The sequence below is a fragment of the Phasianus colchicus genome, chromosome 12 (assembly GCF_987193195.1).
Source record: "Phasianus colchicus chromosome 12, bPhaCol1.hap1.1, whole genome shotgun sequence".
Lineage (NCBI taxonomy): Eukaryota > Metazoa > Chordata > Aves > Galliformes > Phasianidae > Phasianus > Phasianus colchicus.
In genome coordinates, this window is record NC_143447.1 from 10,980,766 (window position 1) to 10,998,828 (window position 18,063).

General features: G+C 37.0%; 1 protein-coding gene across 1 annotated transcript in view; it reads right to left on the reverse strand.

The window, feature by feature from the left end:
- Positions 1–18,063, reverse strand: part of LOC116225321 (protein FAM227B) — an 85,416-nt gene that overhangs the window by 30,177 nt on the left and 37,176 nt on the right. Inside the window, exons 3-5 of the mRNA XM_090148927.1 lie at positions 7,835–7,956; positions 5,378–5,472; positions 4,761–4,849 (exon numbers count right to left, since the gene is read on the reverse strand). The gene's annotated coding sequence lies outside the window, so the exon portion shown is untranslated. The remainder of the gene's footprint in view (positions 1–4,760; positions 4,850–5,377; positions 5,473–7,834; positions 7,957–18,063) is intronic.

Below are 18,063 nucleotides of genomic sequence, written 5' to 3' on the forward strand. Positions count from 1 at the left end.
GCACCTTTGTTCAGCGCATTCTGATGAATCCATAAGCAAGCTGGCCAGTTCTTATGGCACAGTTCAGTAGCTCAGCAAATGGGCTGATTCTCACTAATGCATTCTTTAAAAAACAGGAGGTAAGTGTGCAACATTGATTTTACACTACCAGTATTTTTATAAACTTATGTTAGTCTTATCAATGCCTTGTCAGTGCTTGAAACACACGAGAACCTCTGTTCACATTACCAATGTAGATATTGAAAGACAGGCTTTCATCGAATATTGAAACTCACTAAAAAAACCTCTGCTTTCACATAATATTTTATTTGGAAAAAAATGTTTAACTGGTGTTGAAACTCACCTTCACCACCAAAATTTGTCTAGTGACAAGATCAATAGTTCCATAATCTAAATCATCCTTTTGTTCAAAGTGAAAATATTCTGTCAGGAGAAACAACTTTAATAATTTCAAGATGTTATTGGAATAAATGCTACTGGCTTGAATAGCCATTCTACTTGGCAAGTTTGTGTAACCAGTGTTCACCACACCCTGATGAGAAAGAAAAATAAGTAGTTGTCAAAGCTTTCATGTATTATCTTGGAAACATTTCACATGTTCTCCGCAGATTCAATGCCTGTTTTATACATGCTAGTAAATCAAATTTGCATATTACTGTAGACATGAGTTAGTAAAGCTTTGTTTCACAAGTTAAGGGTTCTGTTTAAAACTAATAGCTTACTCCAATGCATGGCCAAAGAAAGTCAACAGTTTTGTCAGGAAGCCAGAGACTAAATGAGCAGAGAGGCCAGTCAGGGAACTAGTTACAAAACCATATGGTGCTTATTTTTGAGAATAAGAAATCAACTACTACTTCAAATTTGAAAACACCTCATGACTGTCTGATAAGAGTCACATTGTACCGTGTGTTTCACAGTTTAACTGTACTCTGCTCAATCCCAAACAAGGAGATATAGATACCTTTAGACTTAAATTCTTTGCAAGTACATCTAGAGAAAGATCAAGTTTCTTTTACATCCTTTCATATTATTACAAATGCAAACCATCAAAAAAAACCAAAAGAATTCTAATGCCAAGGTATGAAAACAAATCATATTGAATTCTGATCTTGAATACTGTGCCCTAAATGATCATTTCTTTTCACTGCATCATTCCAAAATGGCTATATTGATGCGGCAGTTGCCAGTTCATCCCAATTTACAAGGTAAAATTGAAGCGCTTTTAGTTGGAAGGTTCTTTTCATCTAGCTTTCCAGAACAGGACAGAGTATTTATTTACTGTCATGAGGAAAATACAAAATGAAAGCTGCGAGTATTCTGTTATTACTTTATGCCCATATTCACAAGTTGGTTTCTAATGAGATACCTTGCCTCAGAAAAATTCTTGCATACTTACTGAATTACTGCCATTTTTATTGCTTCAAATAATGGCTCTTTACAAAGGAACACAAATGACAGTACTGCAAGAGAGAAAGGTTGCAGCATTACACTTATTACTAATGAGGGTAAGGCAGAAAACTACAGGTGCCTAGAAGGTTTTTCTTATTGCGTATAACAGAATTTGAATTTTATGCTGCAGGAATCTCACAACTTTGGTAAGTTTTGCCACTCTGTAAGCTATTTAAATGAATAGGTAGAACAAATCTTTGAGCCCCACACAGGTCTTCTGCATGCCTAAAAAACCTTTTGCAACACCAAAGCAGAGCAATGTGGAGCATGAAGTATAGAAAGAAAATCTAGGCAGGGCACATAGGGAAGAGATGTAAGCAATATCCAAGCTATTGATTATACACAATACTAGATAAGCTTTGGCAGATACAGCCTGAATGAGAACAAAAAGTAAAAGGAATATTTAAGTTTGGAAACAGATGCATGAAAATTAAGTATTTCAAAATTTCAACAGAAAAATAATAAAGATTTCTTTCCCTTGGAAAAAGACAAAAATGTTTTTTTTTTTTCATTAAATTAAAATAATAATTGCAAAGTTCTTATTACTTCTGCAAAGTGTAGAGTTGGAAATTATGCAAACTTTGCTATTTTTAATCAAGACCCAAAAATCCCGATTTAAAAAAAATTTGGCAATTAATTTAGCAAAAATCTCTAGAGACGCAAAATCAAGGGACAAAAATCAAGGTTCATCAAACAGAGCATCACTTTAAACTTGCAAGTTTATGAACAGTCTTGATTTCAGCACTTTTATTATGTTTCTCAAACCTGCCAGCATGTTTTGCCTTCTAGAATTAGATCATTACAGAAAAATAACCTTCCATTTAAATAAGAAAGTTGTCCCTGTAACTAAGTTGGAAATGTAACACCTGAAGGACATCATGAAAGAGTAAGCTGATTACACCTGCATATATTTTTAAAAGAGTCTCACACTTAGGACTGCACTGTTTTGAAGAAAAGAAAAATTGTATTACTTGAATTGCTTAGATGGCATTTCAATATACATTGATTCAATATAATATTCTGGCAGTAGCAAAAAAAATTGGAGCTTTGTAATACCGTTATACACTGCATGACTTTATCAGATCACATCCAAACTTAATCTTCATCTAAAAATGATAACCTTGAGTTTAATTCTACCATGCCTATTGTAAAATAGTGACACAGGATGAGATCTTTTAAAAATATTGAAAACAAATGTCTAAATTGAATTCCCTCTTCTGTAGTTGGAATGCTCAAAAGTCTCGCTAATAAAGCTCTAAGGATGATTTCAAGGGTATGTTTGGTATTATTGTTAAAAAATGATGTTACCATGCTTGTAAAAGTCATAACACATGAAATATTCAAGGATGGAATGGTGTCTGGATAACATTCTAATTTGTGGTTTCATTAGTTAAGAAAGGAAAGACTCTGCTTTAGAACTCCACAACACGTTGGTAAGAATGCCATGACAGACATACAGTGTCTTCAAGGAAAAGACTGTCTTCATTATTATAACACAGGTTACTTTTCCTTTTTTACAGTAACGTTGGTATTGTTTATATTTCCCCTGCACCTCAATTTGCTGATTTTTAATCTACACACCTAACAAATGTGAAACTCTCCAGGATAAGTCATTTTTTTGGTTTACCTTCATCGTAGCTCCCTAATTACTTGTCATTCTTTCAACGATTCCATCATGCTGTTAGTAATTAGAATCTTAGCACTATTTTCCAACTGCACATTTACAAAATTAAATGAAACAAGATCAATAATTCTAATTAGAAAAAAAAAGGAGTAATTGGGTAGATATATAGTACATGTGACTTCCTCCAAAAGAAAACAAGATAATAATCACATTGTGTCTGAATATCTAGATACATGCTTAATTTGGTATGCATATTATGTTAGTATGGACATATGTTTATGCTCTGCAATAGTTATAAGTAATATATAACTTGGTATAATGGTATAATATCCACCTCTTTAGGTTGTTTGGCAAACATAAAACCAGTCCTGCTTCAAAACATTCTTGGGACATTTCTTTTGAATAACTTCTAATACTCTTTTCTGTTTCAGCAGTAATTCCTTTTAAGGTTCTTCTCAAAGGAGTTTGAACTGCTCCAGTGCTGGAGGCTTGTGCAGAAAGAGTGGAGATTACAATCATGGGATTACATTCTGTTTTTCTAAAGACAGTCGTTGAAGTATTAACAGAGGCAAGGCAATGATGGTTAACAGATTCTCTCATCATAACCGATCTGTTAAAGAAAAAGTGACAAACCCATCAATTCTGCATAAGAAATAGGAAATCAGGCTGCGCACACTCACCAGCTTTACCTAAGCAGCTTTAAAATTTCTATTTGAAAGAAGAATTTCAAAAACAAAATACAGTTAATTTCTTAAATTCCAAAATAATTATCTGGGTGTTTATTTTACTAAAGAAAAGCTGAAGTTAATTAGTCCAAACTAGAAAAAGGCTGTTTTTGTTAAGAAGTCATTTTAAGGACAGACTCCTTAAGCACTATTTCATCATAAATTCTCCATTGGAAAACCTACCTACCTTCTGAAGTAATCACAGTTACTGTTCTCTTAGATAAATTAATTAAATTCTGCAGCAACTAAATGGCACATTTTCTCGTTGGAGATTAAAGTACATTATAATCCATTATGAATTACTCAAGTGTTTTTACACTGCTTCAGTTTTCTGCTACAGATACTGTGGTAGTCAGTCTGTAATAATTCTATGTTTCAAGTTGAAATGCTACTCAAGACAGAAGACCTGAGATCTATAAAGAGGCATGAGGAGCACTGAGGAGACAGGCAGCTGGGGACACAGATGCTCTCGGAAGAAGCATTGCACACCAGAGTGCAGCCCTGAGGGATGAGCTGCTCTGGGGTCAGCCACATGGGGCTGCAGCCTTTGGGCAACCCTGGTAGACCAAACTGGTTGCAGGTAACCTCATCCTCAGAGGAACTGAGGAGGATCAAAGGTGACGTGGGGAAAACAAGGGAAGTTGAGACTAGGAGAGGAATGGGAGGAGGGAGGTTTCTTTGGCTAAAGTTGAGCCCGAGGACTGGAAAATAAATGCATTCAAGTGTTTAAATAATTTCTTCCTTTTTCCCAAATACCCAAATAAGCAATCAGAAGTTTATGTTAATTAGCAGTACATTAAATCGTGATAAAATTCTTGAAGTCAAGACTTTTGTATGTAACACACACGTGTACCTGACAAATTATTTTCAAAGGACATCATTCAGTACAAATAACTGCATACATTTGACTGTAATATTTTATAGTGTTAAGCAGTATTCTAGATTCTAAGCTGTTTTCTTACTTTATCCTCTAGTGAATCCTCTCTAACACCCCTCACTTTGTAGCTCCTGCTGCAGCCACCTCAGTAATGTCACCAGCAATTATCAGCATCTAGAGAGATCAAACAGATAGTAAAGTGCATTCTATGTATGCTTATTCCATCATATGCTCTGTTTGCAATATGCTTTATCTTCAAAAGCACCTTAGAGTATAAGCAGCTACAACCTTCAGGGAAGCAAAAAAAAAAAAAAAAAAAAATCTTTTCTCAACAGTGCAACATAGTTAAACAGCTGATTTTAGGCAGTAAGAGTAGGTGGTCATCCATACAATGTGCCATATTTAAATAAAAATATAGTTAAATAAAACATCACTAGGGCCCACTTTCCCATTCCACAGCATATAGACTTCAACTCTGAAACTTCAATAACAATAAATGCTAATCCTGATTTGATCAGCTACATAGTGGTTCTCCTTTAATATAGCTCTTCTCAGATATAAATTCTGACAGGTGCACTGAAATAGATATCAGAATGCAGAGTTCAGCCTCAGAATTAAAATTATATATATATTGCTTGAAGATTCTTCATACATGTTTTCCAGCACAAAAATCTACTGTGTAAACATCTGTAACAACTATACCTTCACAAGCAGAACTTGTCCTGACAGCATTATCTGACCAGTAAAATAGCAGCCAAAATGGTCAGCAGACCATACAACCGATTTCTATCTATAACCTAAAAACAAGAGATAGTAAGTAGTTATGTTCTTAAAAGAGAGAACACTCAAATACCTGCATCAAAACTGTGCACACAAAACGTTACAAACTCTAGAGCTCAGATGTCAGTACATAAATTACAGAAGCAGAGTCAAAACCTCTTGAGGTAAATGCAGAAACCAAGTTAATTAGATAATTAATAGAAGCCTCTCAAACAGTAACTATAAAGGACAGATTAAAGCAATAAGTCTTGAAACAATACATTGAAGCACCATTCCAATTTATACCAGTAGTTTGGAAATTTAATGCTTGATGAAGAACAAGTGCTGGGAAAAGAACACATATCAAAGGTGTTGGGACACAGCACAGGTAAAGTACTACCTGAATCTGCAATATCTCAATTATTTTTTATTCTGCAGAACAGCTGATATGCCTATACTTGACTGTCATCCCACTTCACAGAATGCAGACATTGCACAGAGCTGCTCCCAGCTATTCCAGGAATTCACAGAATAGATTCCATTGTTAAAGTAACCAGTTGATGATTATATGAACTTTACATGAACTAGGAAAAAGGGTAAACCTTTCAATTACCTCCAAAAGGAAGCAAATGTTTGAAATGTGTAAGTTCCATCCATAGATATATGCATCTTAAGCACTCTCCTGTAACTTATTCTTCCCAATAAGCTATTGCTGAAAAATCTTTTCAGTTTATTGGCTTTTGTTCAAAGAACAGGAGGTAGCTCAGAAAATATTCATTAAATTTTTTTCTCATCTTTATTTTCAGTCACTATATGGACCATACTGGAATAAAGATCATATAGAAAAAAACTAATACAGCAACAACATCTAATACTTGTCTTGACTTTTTGTTTGATTGTTTGACTTACTGGCGAATTAAGGAAAGAATTCCTGACTACTTCACAGTGCTGCAAATACTTAGTATTTTGAAGGGCGAGTTGAGGGCTGTTGTTTCATAGAATGGCTTTGATTGGAAGGGACCTTAAGGATCATCAAGTTCCAACCCCCACTGTCAAAGACAGGGTTGTCAACTGCTAGATCAAGTATTAGATTAGATTGCCTGGGATCCCATCCAACCCAGCCTTTAACACCTCCAGGAATGGAGCATCCACAACCTCTCTGGGCAGCCTGTGCCAGCACCTCAGCTCTCTCACTGTGAAGAACTTCCCCCTGACATCTAATCTAAATCTCACCTCCTTTAGTTTAGTTCCTCCTCCCTTCAAAATTTAAAATAAAACTAAGATCAAGAATGAAGTAAAACTCTTAAACCAAAGAGTAACAGATATAAAATCAAATTCACGTAATTGAACTGACTATTATAGCTAAGTGCACTCAGTGCAACATTTGATTGTCCAGATACAGATGGCAGAGAAGTTGGCCACAGTCAGGTCTGCAGGGCAAGATAAGCAGTCATTCTGTGAATTCCTACAAAACCATACAAAATAAACAAGTACAAAGTGATAATTCATCCCCATTTAAGTTAATGGCAAAATTTGTACTGGCTTCACTGAAATGAACTTTTGCCCAGAGGAAAACAAGAGATCAGTGAAAATTAGTTATTCATCATGTCTTGCCCTGAATCAACGTGTATTTCTGTATTAGTAAAAAAATATTTTTCTTCTGTGGGTACCATTTGTTTAATAGTTGCAGACATACAGTTCTGAAATAATAACTGATTTTGGTTCAAAGAAAAATGTTAAAAACAAATATTTCAAGATAAGTTTATATAAAAAAATCAGCATTGTTTAGAGCCCTGTGTTAGAAGCACTGGATGGAAATCAGAGAGCTTGACACTAGGTTAATTAGATTTGAATCGCTTCACAGACAAAAGATAGAATGCATAACAGGAAAATACTATTCATCCCTGTAACCAGATTGATTAAATTTACTAGAGTTGTCATCAAGACCTTTTGGAGATTGCATTCATGATTTTGTTTATGGTTCTGTAAAAAGTAACAATATTGACTGCTGACATTATCACGGCTTGCAATTTTTTCCCCCTTAATTTCACTGTAGCTGAATACATAAGAACTGATGCAACTTCATCTCCTTCTGAAAGCAAAACAAAACAGCAACAGCTGCTTTTAGTAAGGTAGGAAGATGCATCTCCAAGGCACATCTTAAGTCATGAGGTTCAACGTCCTTCAAAGGCAAACGCCACAAAATCTTTGCCATGAACTTAATTTGCCTTTGGAGATATGTAAGCAGGAAATGTTTCCTACTGTAGGCCTTACACAGATACCAGTGAAGGTACAAATCTACTGAACCAAATTTTAATGGTGTGGAAGATATTTCTTTATCTATACTTAAATCCATTTTTCTTCATCTAACATTAAAAACTTAAAACATAAGGTACTAACCTTATCTGCTCCCTACCACAGTCTTCACACAGCATGCAACTCTCTCAGTGTAGAGTGCGAGGCTGAAGGTCTCAAGAGAAACACTGGAAACTGAATCCTCATTGGAAACAAGGGTGATAACACTGTGATAGTAAAATAGGAAAAAGTGTAAAATGGCAGGGAAGTCTAAATCTATATTAGCTCACAGTTCTTTGGGATATCTAAGCCTGCACATACACAGCACAAAAGAAACATGGAAATGAGATAGATTCATAATCAAATTGAAGCAGGGACAGAGTGAAGGCTGATGTGAGTACTTATAGTACTATTTCAAGTACTTACAGACTATTTCAAGCAGTAGCAGCATGAGAATATAGGTATTAGAATAGTGCTCTCTCTTATCAACAGCTTAGCTTTCACTTCTAGTGTGAGAATGAAGGCAGAACAAACAGCAGCTCTGCAAACTGCAGTAAGTGCTGAGACACTGTGTTGAGCAGATATTCTATAAAGCAATATGAGATCTTGGTTTGAATTGTTCAGATTCATGAAAGCAAATTAATGGTTTGATTCAGCTCAGTTCTTTACACGTCCCCATTGCTGTTTTGTTAGAACATTAGCTTCTGAGTATCAGACCACTCTAATTTCAGATTAAAATTAGGCAAGGTTTGACAAAAACCTTACATAAAAATACAGGTTTGATAGAGTTTAACCAAGAAGTTCAGTTTAGTGGTTTTCAAGAGATATCTATGTTCTGCACAAGTTTTGCAGAAGAAAGAAATTTTTGCATGTCTGATAAAACAGGAATGGCCCAGGGACAGGCCAAGCATCCTTCCTCCTGTGAAGAACTTACAACCTTTTTGGATACGCAGAAAGCAGAAAAGAAATGCATAAATGCTATAGATGCTATACACGATGAGGAAAACACTGGATGACATTCATACTATACCTCCAAAATGGGATGTTATAGTATCATAAGAAATATAAAAGATGCCTACAGATGACTTTTGAACAAAACATCAGTGGCAAATAAGTGGCAGTGAAAATGCCTTGTTCAATGAAGCACTTCTGTTTGTTATCTTTACCAAATTGTTTCTGCTTGAGATTAACTGGTTCAAATTTTAAACCATTTCGATATATAGTCTATGTACATAAATAATTGACACAGAATTTAAATTAGGTTTTCTTAATGAGTTCCTTATATAAATCTAAATGGCCTTGAAATAATTTCCAAAACTGAATTGTTTCAAAATGTCTCTTGCACTGAGTACTGACTCGATGGTTTGGCCAGTAATGCAATGGCACACCACGCACAGAGCTGAAACTCGAAACTAGCAGGGAGAATATTGCACCTTCGCTTGTCAGAGGCTGTAAGTTTAGTAGCAGTCGCAAATTCTTTTACTCAACTCACACTGTCCCTCAAAATAAGCACATCAACTTCAAAGACAGCTTGGAGTGGAACCCATAATCCCAAAGATAATCCTGTCTGCATTTTGTGACCGGTTCACGTTTTCGTTTGCAAACAAACTTATGTTACACTTCTATTTACATAAGAGATTATCATAGAAAAATAACAAAACGTAATATGTTAAAGCTATGACAAATATAACACATTTATCATGCCACCAATTGCATTTCTTACCATACATTCTCCTGGTAACACCCACAACCGGGTCTTTACAGCGTACACCTACAAAATAAAAGACAAATACAAAGACTTCTCCCTCTAATTCATAGTCACTTAATTTTTAATCTGGCCCAAGTCCACAGATAGCATTTCAACTTTCAGTGAAAGTCAGTATATACAAGTTATAGAATCATAGAATCATTTGAGTTGAATGGCAGCTTTAAAGGTCATCCTATCCAACTCCCCTGCAGCGCACAGGGACACCTACACCTCATTCTGGTTGCTCAAAGCCCTGTCCATCTTCACCTTCAGTGTTTCCAGGAATGGGGCCATCCACAACCTTTCTGAGCAATCTGTTCCAGTGCTTCACCACTGTTATCATAAAAAATTGTTTTATTTAATCTAACCTAAATCTCCTGTCTTTTAGTTTGAAACCATTTCCCCTTGTCCTATCACAACAGACCACGATAAAAAGTCTGTCTCCTTCTGTCTTATAGCCCTCCTTTAAATAATGAAAGTCCACCATCAGGTCTCTCCAGAGCTTTCTCTTCTCCAGCCTGAACAGCCCCAGTCATCTCAACACCTTACAGATTTTTGAAAACTCCATCCATGTATCAAATCCAGTAAAGTTTTATGCACGTAAGTAATCCTTACAGAAATATAATCCCTGGCTGACCTTAGTGGGTTTGTTAGCGTGAGAGAAGGTGGCAGGATTGGTCTCTACGTTTTCATAAATAACATAGAACATCTCCAGATGAACGTTCCGCTGTTAGTTTTTATAGTGTCTTCCACAGCCAGCCCACATGGTCTCACAAACACATTTGTAGCTGCCAAAACAATAACAAATTAAAGTTCCGTTTATAAAAAGGCCTTGGCCCAGGCTCTGCATATACAAGTTCACATGCTGTTTACTCTGAAAAAGGTGTGGAACTGACCACAATGAGGTGACAACCCCAATTCCACTCACACATGAGGTGGGAAAACCAATAACACAACTGCACAATGAGGAAAGGACACTTTGTTTTTCCTGGCTCACGCGTGAACAAGCTGTGTTGTGTTAATAAAGAAATGAGGTCATTTTGTAAAGCAGACTGTAGAACCGCTGCCTCTTCCCCCTTTGTACATATCTACATGTAAATATCTATTTATGTATTTCTACATAAATACAGGGTTTGATCAAAAAGCAATGCCTCCTATTTTACTATGTTGACCTACAAAGCAGAGGCAGATAGCAGTGGTATGGCAATAGAGACTGAATCTTCCTACCAGTAGTGTTTTGTGCTCTTTGTATCTGTCCTAGTTTCCATGCAAGTAGGAGACAATACTTTGTTTGACCTACATGTATATGTGCACATTTCCATGCTATGTTCCATGTTGTTCAATATACAACTGCACGAATGACCACACATTTTAATTCATTCAGTTGACAGTTTTGTTAGTCAAGAAAAAAAGCCCTGTGGATCAGCGTTCCACAAAACATGTATGAAGGAAGGTTCATGATCTTACCTTATTTGCACTAGAATTTGTAACTGAGCATCTCCAGTTCTTCTTCTTAAGAAATTTCATATTTTACACGTCTAGAGCTTCAGTAAACATGGTATGGCAGGTGTAACTTAATTGCCAGGTAAAACTTAAATGCCAGAGTATCCTAGATGTAGTTCTAAATTCTTCATATTCTTCTACCTTGCTGATTACAGGATTACTTGTTTGTGTAGTAAATGTACACGTTGTCAATTTTAATAAAAACACTGCCAGATTAGAAAGAGTTTCATATTAATTTTTCAGAGGCAAGGCTAAAGGAACCAGGTCAGTAGGCAATACTGCCAGCTCATGTGCACGAGACAGATTTTATTTGAATATCAATTCCTGAAAAAGTCTTAGTAAAGTGGTGGAAAACTAAAGTCTTACACAAGAAATAGGAGCAGCATCTCAGTACTGACACATTCAAAGGCGGCTGCAGATGGTAAATGCATAAATGGAAAAAAGTTTCCTAAAATATGAAACCTGCTGGCTGTTGTTTGATTTTGTCTCTTTTTTTTTTATTAAAGAATATATTGAGGAATTTTGACCATTCAAATCTCCAGCATTTCTTCATACTAAAATAAAATAATCAGAAATGATGAATAAAGGCACTTTTATATATGTTGGCTGGCCACCTATGTATAACTGATTTTTATTTTCTGTCAATTTAAGAGGTGCTGGCAAAGGAACTTCTGAGATTTTTATTTGCTTTGGTTGCTCAAATAGAAATTAAAATTCCTTATAGTATAACTTCCTCTATAAATCAAATAGGTTACAGGTTTTCTAGAAACTGACATCACTGTCAGAAAATTACAGTCAGAAGCACCCTACTAAAAAGGCAAATAGGTCAACCTTTATGTGCATCTCTAATGCATTCGTGCTGTCTGTATTAAGTATATTAAATAAGCTATCACAGAATTTGTTCAGAGATCTGCAAATTGGGATTCTTCACTTTCCCAGATAACTGCTTATCTTGATAAAACCTTTTGAGAAAAGAAAAACATACAGAATTAATTTGGGGCTCTTACCATTAGACTTTCATCTTTACCATCAGACTTTCATCTTTACCATCATAGTTGTAACGTTATGTTCAAGGTAATCTAGGGATAAGGCATGAACTTTGTAGAGTCAGATTATTAGACCAATAGGTATAGCTGAAAAAATGAACACCCAGACACTGACAACCCACATTTCAGTCTGAAATAGAAGCAAAGCCCATGCAAATGTTTGTGTATTAAAAAAAAATCCTAAAGAGGAATCCTAATCTCTAGTGATCACTTCCCATAACTTAGTTTTAAAAAATCTTCCATTGTTTCACATACATACAGGTTCTAATAAACATGATGCAAAACTGAACCACATGAACACATATACAAATGCAGATATGAAGTACTATTTTGCTTTTAAATGCCAGTAATTGCTGCTATGTTTCTACTGTACAAGAAGTGACCTTTAGATAGCATTTGAATTTATATTCAGATACATTCTGTTAAAAAAAAAACAAGACAAAATTTGTCTTTGTATTCACCATTATATCAGACATAACGTATGTTTTGTGCTCTGTCAACTTCACAAGGTTTGGAAATTGCTTAGATTGCCATCCAGTTTCTGGGTGTACTATCTCAAAACTAACACTGAAATAAACACTGAGCAACTGAAAAGGCAATGCACCCATCCTGTTTACTGTAGCCAAAATAACATTCTTCAGTGCCCGTTTTGTTGATCCAGCTATCTTGTAAGCATAAAAACATTAATTAAAAAGCTACTTAGTTAAACCAGATCACACCTATTTTGTGGCCAAAAAACATATGCTACATGGAGATAGGAAAGAAGGGAAAAAGCAATCAGTTATCCTTTGGAGGAATGAATGTCTGTGAAAAAAAGGAAGCACACACTGAAAATAATTGAACAATGAGTACTACATATAGTACATATAGCATTCTTCATCTGAAAGAACAATGTGAAGATACAAAGCTTTGTTATAATACAACATCCCGACACTTAAGATGTCATACAGTAACTTCTTGAAATGTTAATTTAACATTCTTAATGCACCCGTGTTTCTCTAAGAACCTATGAGTACATCCACAGTGAAAGTAACCTCTTAGAGAGCAGTATTTCTTCATAAGGATCACCAAAAAACCATGGACAATGATTCTGAACAGAGATTTTAGACATGCGTTGCATACAATAGATTACTCAGCCAACGGAAGACAGAACCAGAAATCAGTCTGGTTTGCATAGAAATGGGGAACTCTTGACCTACCAAGTATGAGACTTGGTTGTGGTTTGGGTTTTTTTTGTTTTGTTTTCCAATTATTACATTGGAAAGTCTGAGAAGAGCCTTGACCAAAGACAAACGAATAGTGCATTACTACAACATAACCACATCCTGTGTATTATTGTACAGTCTAACTTCTGAGATGTTGCGCATATATTTTATGAAAGTGAATTATAGCAAGTTTTTTGTTTATTCTACAAGTAACTTAGCCCTCCAAAATATTTTAAGTATACAGATTTCATAGCAAATGGTCAAGTTAATATTTCCTGTGGGTGCGGTGATGATACAAATATGTTAAAACCAAAAATATAACTTGCTTATCCACTATAAATTCAGTGGAAAATTTTAATATAAATCAAAATGAAAAAACAGTGCAAAATGAAAAAACACTGCATTATTTGATACAGTGTGCAAATGATGTTGATTATGTATTTATTTTTAATTTACCCTAATTTATAAGCAACTTTTGGCTAAAGCTGTTATTTGGACATCCAGAAGCTGCTAAAGGTACAGCAAGGTTACAGGATTGAGAATGGAAACATTCCAATGAGCTGTACATCCTATCCATGTTTCTACTGACATCATCTTTTCCTCATTCTCAGGTTATTTACAGTATTTCCATCAATTGATGTAAATATTTTACTTTAAGGAATTAATGAGCAAACTTGGCACAGTTCATCTTTATTTTATTTTAGCTAGCACCCCAGATCTTATCCAGATGTATACTGATACATCATACAGCTATGTATGTATATCACAACTTAAATGTACATTTTTTCACCTGGTAAGCTTTGTTGCATATAAATCATCATCACTAAAGGTGTTTCTTGCTTTGAAATACATAAGAACCATCAAACATTTCCATATGAAAAAGTTTTGCCAACAAAAATCACATTTGCAAGATTGAAACCAACTGTTAACCAGCAAAATCAATAAGTAAATAAACCAGTTTTTCATGGAATCTTAGGACTTGAAAGGATTAACAACTTCCTCTAGACCTTCTACCTCAAAATAGTATAAGGTCTACCTAAAAAATTGCTGGCAATGCCAAGAATGACTATTCCACCACCTGAGAAAACATACAGTTCTCTATTCTCTTCATTTACCAATCATCTAATTTGATTCAGCTACAATTACATATACCCTATTCACAATTGACATGAAAAATCAATTTCTGTTTTCAACAGCTTTTTACATACCCGAGAGATGATATCAAAGTTCAACTTTCAGTGAAGAATACTCAGTTTCACCTCTCTTTCCTTTAAGTCATGCTTTCAAAACATTTAATTATTCTTCTCAGTATTCTCTTTTCTATTGAGGGTCTGCACTGACCCTCAAACGTAACAAATAAAACCAATCATACTAAAGTTGAGGATATACTGGTCTTAACAGACCGGATAGATTACTTGATATTGGACTATCTTTTTAAGCACCTTGAATAACGTCTCCTTTTCTTTACAACTTCATTCCCTTTTAACTCACATTAAAATTTAACATGCTATGGCACCAACATCTTTTTCTATAGAACTGTTACATGCTCAACTGTTTCCATCACTGCATTTAGGCAAGAAATCTCCTAGACTCTGAGAAAAGATTTAAAGACACAAACGGGTCTTTAAACCTTCAAATTGAATCAAACCAAAACTCTGGAAAAAAAAACAAAACCAACACACTCATGTACTACATTTACTAAGGTGAGCCTTAGTAAAAATATCCATGTGAAGCATACTGTTTTTTCTAGCGTTCACCAGAAGCTTTCCAGTACTACGTAATAGTAGAAATTGTAATCAAAGATTTAATTGCTGCACTTATTGAAAGACATCCCCTTCTACAGACATGGAAAGGTTATTTCCCAAGGCTCAGAACACTAACATATTTTCACAATTATTCATGCTTTTACACAATCCTTGATTCTCTGTTTTCTGGAGCTGTGCCAGCAGCATTAGGAGCTGTTTCCTCTTCTAAAGTTACCACTGTGTGACTTTTGGAATATGTACTGCAGCTGCAGTTCAAAGTTTTCTCTCAATTCCTCTACCTGGTTGCAGGAGTTGTGTGTGGACAGAAAAAGCTACAATTCAAGGGATTCAGGGAATACATCTCTTTGCCTTCCCCCTGCCTGCCAGATCAAACCACCTCAAAAGCCAAAGCTATCTACTTTTTTCTTATCTACTTTTCAGCATGAGGAGATTGCAATCAGCTTTTAATTTATCAACAGTAATAACTAGACTACCAATTTTCAGCTGAACAAGAGGTGTATATAGAAGATAGCTAAAAAATCATAATGATTACAATGACATGAGCTAAGGGGCATTAAATGGAAGTAGCAGACAGCAGGCACAACAGGGAAAAGAATATTAATTTGTGAAACTCCGTGCTGCAGAATATTGTAAATGTTGGAAGACAAAGCCTTTGACAGGTATTAAAGCACAACCTTTAGTTAAGAAAGTCCATCAGCTGTAAATTGTTGGAAGTGAGGAAATTAATGTGAGAAAGCAACACTACACACTTGCCCTAGCTTTATAGTCTCTATAGCTGTTTGTTGTTGGACACTTGGGACAAGGTTCCTGACAAGACAATGTAATTTGTCTGGCTTGTTCGGCCATTTTTAAGACCTAGTAGAAACTTCCAAACAGAGTGTGGAAGATTTTACCCAAAGAATTTACAAGAGACAAAACTGAATTCTGCCAACACATGTACAAAAAAAAAAAAGTTGTTAAACTAACAAAGATTGAAAAGCTGACTTTTTTCCTATAGAAATATATTTTTCACTAAGAAATTTGGAAAGGAAGAATCTTAAGGCTCATCAATAAGGATGATGAAAAAGATTAGACATCATAGTTCTTTAAGTCATCATTCTCAAAATATTTGAGGTACTCAAACAGACAAAGATCAGGATTTGTGCATTAAACAGCTCTATCATCTCCCCCTCTAGTGTCCCTTAGCAACATATTAACTTAAAACATGTTCAGCTTGCAAGGACTCCACTTTCAACCACTCACAGAATGGCCAGGGTTGGAAGGGACCTCAAGGATCATGAATCTCCCACCTTTCTAGCCTCTTGAGGTCCCTCTGAATGGCATCCCTTCCTTCAACCGTGTCGACTGCTCCACTCAGCTTGGTGTCATCAGCAAACTTGCTAAGGGTGCACTCGATTCCGTCATCGATGTCATTGATAAAGATGTTAAAGAGCACCAGTCCCAAGACAGACCCCTGGGGGACGCCGCTCGTTACCAGCCTCCACCTGGACATAGAGCCATTGATGACCACTCTTGTCTGCGGCCTTTCAACCAGTTTCTTATCCATCAAGTGGTCCACCCATCAAATCCACATCCCTCCCATTTGGAGATAAGGATGTGGTGGGGGACCATGTCAAAGGCCTTGCTTAAGTCCAGGTAAATGACATTGGTCGCCTTTCCCTTGTCCACCGATGCTGTCACTCCATCATAGAAGGCCACCAGATTGGTCAAGCATGACCTTCCTCCTGTGAAGCCATGCTGGCTGTCATGGATCACACGCCCATTCCTCATGTGATCAAGCATGTCATCCAGGATGATCTGTTCCATGATCTTCCCAGGCACAGAGGTGAGACTCACCGGCCTGTAGTTCCCCAGGTCCTCCTTGCTCCCTTTCTTGTAAATGGGAGTGATGTGACCCTTCCTCCAGTCATCCGCGACCTCACCTGACAGCCACGACTTCTCAAATATGATGGAGAGCGGCTCGGCAACCACCTCAGCCAGCTCCTTCAGAACCCTGGGATGCACGCCATCTGGCCCCATAGACTTGTACACATTCAGTCTCATGAGGCGGTCTTGGACCTGCTCTGTCCTCACAGTGGGGGGGGATTTACCACCCCCATCCCCACCCAGAGGTGTAGGGATGCAGGGCTCAGGGACGTGAGAAGTACTGGAATCCTGGCTGCCAGTGAAGACTGAGGCAAAGAACTCATTCAGTACCTCAGCCTTCTCTCCGTCCGTTGAAGCCAGTTCTCCTTTTACATTTACCAAAGGAGGTACGCTCGCTTTGGCCTGTCTCTTCTGACCAATGTACCTGTAGAAAGTCTTCCTATTGTTTTTCACGTCCCTCACCAAGTTCAGTTCCACCTGCACCTTGGCTTTCCTGATCCCACATCTACAAGTCCAGACGGCATCCCTGTATTCTTCCCCAGTGACACACCCTTGTTTCCAGAGCTTGTACGCACCTTTCTACGCCCTCAGCATGCCCAGCAGGTCCTTACTGAGCCATGCCAGCTTCCTACCTCCTCTGCCCACTTTCTTGTTCAGAGGGATGGAGAGTTCTTGCACTCTCGGGAAGGCATCCTTGAAGAGTAACCAGCACTCCTCAACATTTTTGGTTTTAAAGACAGCATCCCAGGAGATCCCGGCCAACAGTCCATTGAACAGCTTAAAGTTTGCTCTTCCAAAGTTCAGGATCTTGACGCCACTCTTCACCAGGTCCACATCCCTTGAGATCACAAACTCGCTCAGGGCACAGTCACTGCAGCCCAGGTTGCCTCCAACTTTAACACCATTAATGATTTCCTCCACATCGGTGAGCAGCAGGTCCAGCAACGCTTCACCTCTGGTTGGTCTGTCCAACACCTGGACCAGAAAGTTATCATCAACACATTCCAGGAGCCTCCTAGACCTCTTGCAACTCACTATGTGGTCTTTCCAAGAGATATCCAGATGGTTGAACTCCCCCATCAGGACAAGAGCCCGTGAGCACGAAGCCTCTCCCATCTGAAGCAAGAAAGCCTCGTCAACAGTCTCCCTTGATCACGTGGCCTGTAGTATACTCCTATCACCAGCTGGCCTTTGTTAGACC